Genomic DNA, 8,234 nt, shown 5'->3' with positions numbered 1-8,234 from the left:
GACTTTGCATGCCCTCAATAAACGTATTAAACAAATTTTAGGCATGCAAGGTTTCCTCACGATGTTTTCCTTCACCGTTGGAGCATGTGATAATTATTTCTAATACACACATAACTTCGAAAAGTCCTTGGTGTGTTGACTCGGGTTCGAACCTGCGACCATTTGCGTGGGAGGTGTCAACTTATACCACTCGGCTATCACTGCTCTATATTACCAAAAATAAAAAGGAAAATTCCCAAAAGACTTTAAGATACAAAAGGATAAACATGCACTGCCCGGGAATCGAACCCGGGTCGCAAGAATGGGAATCTTGCATGATACCACTACACCAGCAGTGCGTGTTTGACGAGGGTTAAATAATCCTTCCTAAGATGGTTTTTAGAATTTTAATTAGTAATATCATCCAAGCGTATTGTGACGTCACGAATGTTTATAATTCTCGTCATGGCTATTGATCGCGAATTGCTTAATAATGAAGATAAAATGATGCTAGCATTTAGTGAGAAAAACTTGCATGATTGAGAGATCTTAAAACTGTTCTTTAGGCGATGCGAAGTCCCAAAAATATTCGGGTCTTTTTCATTGCTAACGACTGCTTGGCACAGGCAACCTCCGGACGATAAAAATGTTTTACCACCTTCCTATTAATTGAAAAGGAATGTTATTGCGTCTCTCCCCAACAAATTTAGAAAATAATGAAATCACAATATAAAAACCGACCAAAATTTAACTAATGTTTTTTTGTCCCACTGCTGGGCAAGGCTATCCTACCAAACGAGGGAGGGGTTAGGTCTTGAGTTCACCATGCTGGCTTAGTGCAGATAGTAGATATTGCATGCTCTTCAGGCATTTAAGGTTTCATTACGGTGTTTTCCTCCACAGTTAGAGGAAGCAATCATAATTTCTACTATCTAATATAATATATCTAATACTAACAGTAGCAGAAATTGAATCTTTCGAAAATACTAATTCTGAAAAGTGTGTCAAATGCTTGCAATATCGTTGTCCACAATACACAGAAACTTATGAATATTGAACAACTGTTCATCTAATATTCAATTTGCCGTCCTTTGTTCGATTGTGGTGTTTGTAAACAACATAATAGGGGGTTTGCTTATTGTCAATTTGTTATTAATAATCTAGTAATGTATCCATAATTTCGTACTAAGACATAATAAATGTAACCCATTATTGTCCCACTGCAAGGGTCTCCTCCCTTAATGAGAGAGGGGTTAGACCTTGAGTCCACCACACTGCCCAATTGCTTGCACACCTTCACAAAACTGTTCTGAAGAACTCTCGGGCATGCAAGGTTGCATCACGATTTTTCCTTCACTGTTAGAGCAAGTGATAATTATTTCTAATACACACATAACTTCGAAAAGTCATTGGTGTGTTGCCCCGGGTCCGATGCTGCGACCACTTGCGTGGGAGTTACCAACTTATACCACTCGTCTATCACTGCTACTAAGACATATTAAAATCAAAACCCGTCGTTATATTTGCTAGCTTCTGTACTTATAATTTTAAATAACATGGATATGGTTGCAGATCTTGTAACAAACAAAGTGTACTTGAAAAGGATAATCACCATCTTTTTTTTTAAGAAGAATTATACGTAATATCACTCTAGTTATACCCGAAAATGTATATACACGTTTCATGTCATTAACAATGTTATTCTCATGTAATAGGGGACGAGCCTAGTGTCATTTACCATAACAAAGTACTTTATATAATACTAGCGGACCCGACAGACGTTGTCCTGTGTACAGGTCATTAATTAAAAAAAAAATATTAAAAAAGCATTGTCCAGCGGACAAAATAAATTGTGAATCTAAACCATTCTCAGATCCCCTTGAACACACACAAAAAGTTTCATCAAAATCGGTCTAGTCGTTTAGGAGAAGTTCAGTGACATACACACTTACAGAAGAATTATATATATAACAATTATAATAATTATCTAGTTTTGAAAATAGCCTGAACGTAAACATTTTATATCACATTTTGAGTACAAAAAGTAAAGTAGATGCTAACAAGTTGTTTCATAGTTAGAGTAATAAACGTAATGAGCTACAGGAACAGACGTTAACATAACTAAGCAGCTTCCAGGAACTGACTTTGAAGCTTTTGAATGAAAAACATTATGTGAATAATGTTTTAAACTCTCGCGACTAGTACACATAATATTATAATGCAACGGGTCTTATACGCGATTGAAAATTTAAAGGTTAGGATACGTTATTTGCTGCCCGATGTTTCGATCGCATTACATCGACCGTGGTCACGAGCTGACTGTCAGTCATTATAATATTATTATGTGAATAGCTCATAATGCATTCAAAAGCTTAATTTTTTCACATAATATTATAATGCAACGGGTCTTATACGCGATTGAAAATTTAAAGGTTAGGATACCTTATTTGCTGCCCGACGTTTCGATCGCATTACAACGACCGTGGTCACGAGCTGACTGATGTGGCTGCTAAGCGTCGTCTTCTTGCGGCGCGAGTTTCGACGCCTACCCTACGAACGACGTCTGAAGAGGCAAGAATGTCAGACTGGTGTTAGCAGAGTACCAGCTTTTATGCCCTACATAAAAGGAGTAACGGATAAAGTTGGAACAGTACTGAAGAAATACTCCATAAAGACTGTATATAGTCCGTTCTCCAAAGTAGCTAACCATTTGCGCACGCCAAAGGATGTAATTCCTCTTCAGACACCTGGCGTTTACAAGGTGGATTGTAGCTGCGGTAGTTCATACATCGGACAGACCAAAAGAACAATAGCTGAAAGGGTCAAGGAACATATCGCAGCTGTCAAGAACCGGCAAGTCAACAAATCCGCGATAGCTGAGCACTTGTTGGAAGCAGGAACCAATCACTGGATCGAACTACATCAACCCCGGGTCCTCTCCACAGATCGCCACTACTACTCCAGGATAGTACGAGAAGCGGTTGAAATCAAAAAACATTCTAATTTCAACCGTGAAGAGGGATACCGTTTATCATCTACGTGGAATCCTGTCATCAGCAAGTGCAGCCGTCGCCGGCATGACGTAACGCGCCAGTGTAAAGACGTCGTTAGTGTTGTGTGTCGAAGTACCGACAATTCCGAACAATGTACACTCAGTGAAAACCAAGTGAGGGTAGGCGTCGAAACTCGCGCCGCAAGAAGACGACGCTTAGCAGCCACATCAGTCAGCTCGTGACCACGGTCGTTGTAATGCGATCGAAACGTCGGGCAGCAAATAAGGTATCCTAACCTTTAAATTTTCAATCGCGTATAAGACCCGTTGCATTATAATATTATGTGTACTAGTCGCGAGAGTTTAAAAACATTAATTTTTTCACTACATTTTCATGTCATTATTTTTTCATTTTAGTTTGTCGATAATAATATTGCATTCTAAGGACTTTGTCTTAGACAATCTTAACGGCGGGTTTATGAAAATTATTTTAGCCTCATCTGGAAAACGAACTTGTTATCAGCAACTTGGTATCAGTCGCATACACTACCGCTCGGACCATTGATAAAGATTGTAAAATCAAATCAAATTATATTTATTGTAACTTATTGTATGTATACGTTAAAATAAACAGAAATTTATTACAATAAAACTTAACTATGAGTAACTTTTAAAAACTAAACTAAACTAGAAATAATTTAAAAATATCAAAATATTTACATACTTATTATACAATATATTTACAATATAAAATATGGATACAAAAGGAGTGCGTCACGCGTCGTAGAATTTCTCCTCACCATCGTCGACTGGTAACGTACCCAGAATGCTGGCAGCATTGCCACGTTGGATGGCAATGCTAATTCTTTGACCAAAGTAAAGGCCAGCATTCTGGTCACGCGTAGCATCGACGAGACGCTTCGCAATCTCTCGGTAGAGACTACGAGCACTCGGGCCCCACGGTCCCAAGGTTTCAACCCCAAACGGCACAAATACGTAATTACCAATAATGTTACTATATTTGCGCCGCTTGAGGTTTTCTGCTGATGCGGCAGCAGCGCCCGCAATGCCCACCGTACCTGGAATATGGGAAGGCGCCAAGGTGTCGACACAGGTTGCATCCCAAACCAAGGGCCTGCCCATACTCCAAGGCAACAACGACATACCGTCCGGCCTCTTCCCATCGTCGCGCGCCAGCCCATTGGGTTCTAATAGAGCTGGAACACCCGCGGTGGCAAGAGACCGGCGAATTATGTCGTTTAGGTGGGCGTGACGCGGGAAACGACCCGCACTCTTATTACACGATAGACCATGGTGCCCGAGCTCGCCGACAGCATCCCCGCAGTGACAACGATGCGGAGAAACACACGAGGCTCCTAAACGAAGACATGTGGCGATGCGGAACGTGGTATCATCGAGCATGGTACCTACGTTAAATGAAGGGAGAGCCTGAAGCCAAAGCCCCGATTCCCATTCTCCCACAGCCAGAAGGCGAGCACGCTCAGCAGAAGTGGAAGATGTTAATAAAATATTTTCCTTAATCAAACTGCTGAGCGGCGCGTCCCACTGTCTCTGAGAGAACAAGTTTCGAGGTAAATCCGTGTTTGGAGCGGCCATTTTCCAGGCGTTCATGGCATCGGTCTTACACGACACTTCAGAATTAACCAGTGTAGGAGCTAAAATTTTCCTGGTCAATTCTTCCGTGCCGTGGACCGAGGACAGGAACGCAGGCAAACTAACATCTGAAATTTTGCGGACGCCGAGGCCTCCTAAACGAATAGGCAAGGAAGCCTGAAGCCATGCACGGTCGTCCAAGGCCACATTGAGAATTTTGGTGAGTGTATTTCTAATGATATCATCAATTTTGAGAAGTGGAACCGAGATTTTCCAAAAAGGCGAAGCTCTAAGGGCATGTGTAAATTTTGGGACGAAAAGACAAAACCGAATGATAGTAAATGCAGAATGAATATTAATTTTGATGAGGCGTTCCGAAATTTCATTAAAATTTTGAATTTTTTCCTCTATAAAAGGTTCAAAACCATCTTCTAAAATAGGGGACCCAAGGAGGCGAAGAGAGTTTTGTTGCATAATTTTCAAATTAGGAGCCAAAGTAGTGAATTTAGAAAAAGCCAAAGATTTGTCTGGTAAGTTATTAAAAAAAATTTCGCATTTATTTGAATTCAGTTCTAAACCAATTCGTTTGAATTCATTTTTGAGGAAAGCCAAATCATTAAAAACGGTATCTACATCGCCCCCAAGGGTACCATCATCCAAATACCAAACGTTAAATTTTGAATTTAGACGCCGAATAATGGGGTTAATAGCCAAGCTAAAAATGACCGGTCCAAGAGGGTCACCCTGTTGACAGCCTACTGAAGACTCCAAAAGATTATCCTTAAAGAGTAATTTAGAAGGGTGCCGATAACATTGCCAAAGAAATTTAAATAATTTAGGTGTTTCTAATTTTGCCTGTGTCAACAGAGTGTCCCGATTCACAGAATTGAAGGCATTCTTTAGGTCAACCTTTAGGATGACCTCACCTTCACTGCAGCGAAGGTACGTCCTCAGCGCGTGTATGGCAGCCTCACAGCCCCCTTTTGATCCGAAACCGAGTTGAAGGGGCTGGAATTTTGAAGCCAAATGTTCTTTATAAAATTTACAACCAATTTTTGCTGCCATACGCCGATAGGTACACCCGACGGCGATGGGGCGAATGCCGCCATCCGACTTTCGCAGGGCGCATAAATTGGCGCCATACAAAACGTCAACGACGGCACTGGCCACACCGCCGGAGAGCATCAAGTTAATCAGACCGGTGAGCTCCTTCAGCAGTTCGCAACCGGCCTCACCGGCGCCCGGACTCACAAGGTCTTTCAGGTGTTGGGGCGTTAGCCCGTCGAGACCGCCGGCCGATCCACTCCTGAAAGAGCCCACAGCCGCGAGGACGTCCTTCGAAGTAGTCAGGATATGATCCATGTCTGGATCGGGCGGATCTGGGAAAATGAGGTCATCAGGCGGCGTCGGATGCTTGCTCTGCAGACCAGCAAGGGTGTCTGGAGAGCAAGGCGCCACCGAATCTGTGCTGAAGAGCAGTCTAGACGCACCAGAAATATCACCCTCCCTCAATTTGGCCTCTACATGTCGAAAGACCGAATCATTGTTGTATGTGTATGTGTTTGTATATTTTAAAAATGTTGGGTCGAAATGATTGTTAGATTTATTACAATTTTGTTTAATTTTTGCTGTCAAAGTTTTAGTACTTCGGTCTTTCTGTACATGTAGAACCCTATAGGGGAAGGTTAAAAGCTGCTCCCAGGCACTAAAAGAGTTCTCCCGGACGGCGGAACCCACACAGTGAGCCAAGTTTTGAGCCACTGCAGGTCTCGCAGCCCGGGGAATGCGCTTTAAAATTGGGACCGAATGTTTAAGATTTGCAAGCTTTTGCCAAAAGGGAATTTGTGGGGAAAAATTGGTGTGATCAGAATTGTCGGGGCTGGAAAGCACATTCTGGGTTTTATGGACTTTGCCAAAATGTACTTTCAAGCCCCGCTCGCCTTTAAAGTAACGAGCCTGGGAGCATTGGGGGCAGCGCACTAGACCGCGCGATGACACAGATGGTTGACTGGCACTCACTTCTGCATCGCCACTGTCTCTGCACTGTGACATATACTTACCTCTAAATATTTACACTTATTACTAAAATAATTATAAAATTAAAACAATATATGTAAAAAACACCGAAAAAATGTGACAATGTCACAGATTGACAGCATAATAATAAAGCGTTGCCGGGGGCACCGCGAGCGTCGCGTCGTCCGCCGTTGCTCGGGGCGCCGCCGCCGCGCCAATCGGCGCGCTGGCCGAGGCGTTGCCTAGGAGCCGGCGGCGCCGCGTCCTGTCAGGGACAGCGACGCAATCACGCCGTCCCCGCCAAATCCAATTTTCGCTTTGCAAAATGTAAGTCCGCTTTTCAGTTAAACATTAATACGAATCATATTTGATTGCTCGATGTTCGTCGTATCGCAACCAGATGCTGTGACTTGACACTTTTGGCTTTTTTTTAGCTTTAGGTAGGTTTATTATTTTTTCAAAAACTAGCCCTCAAAGCGTTCCTAATTATTAAAAGACGTGCTCGAAGTTTTATTTTAGGCATAAATCTCATATATTAAATAATTGGTGTAGGTACACTCGAATTTTCTCGCCCTGCTATTTTGTTTGCGTTTAAATTTACCATACTGTTTGAACAGCATTTGGGACGGCAATCGTAAAAAACCCCGTGGCATTTTGAAACAAAAAAATAATTTGTTATTAGTTTCTAGCGATTCTCTGCTGTCGAGGCTATAGGGAAGCGAGAGTTTGACATCTAAAATGTACTGCAAAAATAGTTCCTACAGCGTCCGCTAGAGGCGTTGATCAGGTTTTCAAGTAAAATTTGCAGCTAGCCGGTTGTCCGTAGTTAATAGTAACTATTAGGTGATCGCATATCAATATGTAATTACAAGGAAGAAACTGCCAAGCGTTGTATCTCTTTCTTATATTGAAGAAAAAATATATAGCAACTAGCGTTGTCCTGTCTACACGTCTTTAATCTGAAAATTTTAAACTTTTTTTAATAATCTAAATCATTCTCAGATCCCCTTGAACACACACAAAAAATTTCATCAAAATCGGTCCAGTCGTTTAAGAGAAGTTCAGTGACATACACACTTACAGAAGAATTATATATATAAAGATGTAGCTCTAGCTTACACATTTTCAGTGATATTATAACGGTGTAACATTAATTTGAACTGAAATAGAAGTTGTGCCTCGTGTACAGATTTCCGCGGAAGCGCTGTTTTCTCGGAATGCACTCGGATTATGACACGTGTTTGCTCAGATAATACAGAACTTTGGATGATTGACAAATTCTCAGTATTTTATTTTGTTTGTTGGCGTTTGAAAATTTGATAAGTGGCTAATATATTTGGCGTGATTTAATGTATGTATATGTATTTATCTACTTACTTATAAGTAACTTATATGAATATTCAATGCTCATGTTTTTGCGTTCTGTCCAAGGCATGAGGATAAATGAAAATATTTTGACGGAATATATCAAGATTCAGGAATAACTTTATTGGTCCGACCCGGTTCTTGAAACGAACAGCCAGTGTCCTGACATCACTGATATCCTATCCATACATTACAAAAGTAGTTTTTTTCCCATTAAATGATATAATTACTGTTATTACGGTTTCCAGTCTTCAATAAAAACAAAATG

General features: G+C 41.2%; 1 non-coding gene across 1 annotated transcript; it reads right to left on the bottom strand.

Annotated features, from left to right (window-relative positions):
- Positions 1–267: 267 nt before the first annotated feature.
- Positions 268–338, bottom strand: TRNAG-CCC (transfer RNA glycine (anticodon CCC)). The gene has a single exon. It is a non-coding gene; the product is annotated as a tRNA-Gly (tRNA).
- Between the last annotated feature and the right edge of the window lie 7,896 nt (positions 339–8,234).

Source organism: Anticarsia gemmatalis, chromosome 16 (genome assembly GCF_050436995.1).
Source record: "Anticarsia gemmatalis isolate Benzon Research Colony breed Stoneville strain chromosome 16, ilAntGemm2 primary, whole genome shotgun sequence".
Lineage (NCBI taxonomy): Eukaryota > Metazoa > Arthropoda > Insecta > Lepidoptera > Erebidae > Anticarsia > Anticarsia gemmatalis.
The sequence above is the reverse complement of the archived record's forward strand: the minus strand, read 5'-3'. Positions and strand labels throughout refer to the sequence as shown.